Source organism: Myotis brandtii, unplaced genomic scaffold, assembly GCF_000412655.1.
Source record: "Myotis brandtii unplaced genomic scaffold, ASM41265v1 scaffold927, whole genome shotgun sequence".
NCBI lineage: Eukaryota > Metazoa > Chordata > Mammalia > Chiroptera > Vespertilionidae > Myotis > Myotis brandtii.
In genome coordinates, this window is record NW_005371823.1 from 2669218 (window position 1) to 2669867 (window position 650).

The following is a 650-nucleotide window of genomic DNA, read 5'->3' on the forward strand; positions in this document are numbered from 1 at the left end:
ATATACTGCATTCACACCTACAGTGTGTCTCCTAGCATTTATACTGATCTTACCATTTAGCAAGAATTTTCCAACAATGCCTTTTTTAATTTGTTTTATTAGAAAAGTAATGTATGCACATTACAGAATATTTAGTGTAATGGATTACACCAATCTTCTCTCCTTCCCTCCCAGATTTCAGAGTCTTCAGTTGGTGTCTCTTTAATGGTTAAACTTTTGGCAAAGTGAATATAAATGTAAATTACTCATTTCCTGGACTACTTTTTATTCTTATCTACCTAGATCAAATGAAGACCACAATGGTCAAAGCTTAGTCATTCACTTTACAAAAGAAATACACTGAATAACAATACTTCTTGACCCTACAGTCTCCTAAAAATGGTAATGAGATAAAAGAAACTGGAATATTCCAGAAGGTTAACACAGAAGAGGATGAAGAAAGCCGGGAGAAAACAGCGGGGCTGCCTACGTAGAGTCGCGCTGTGGCTCTCAAACTTCCCAGCAATTACAACTTTTAGGAATCCGACCCCGGGCCGTGTCAAGCTAATGAAACCAGCGCTCTGGCCATGAGGCCTCAGCATTAGCAGTTCCTAGTTCCCCAGGTAAATCCCAGTCTGACCGACAGAACAAAGGGGGCGGCGACCGGCAGA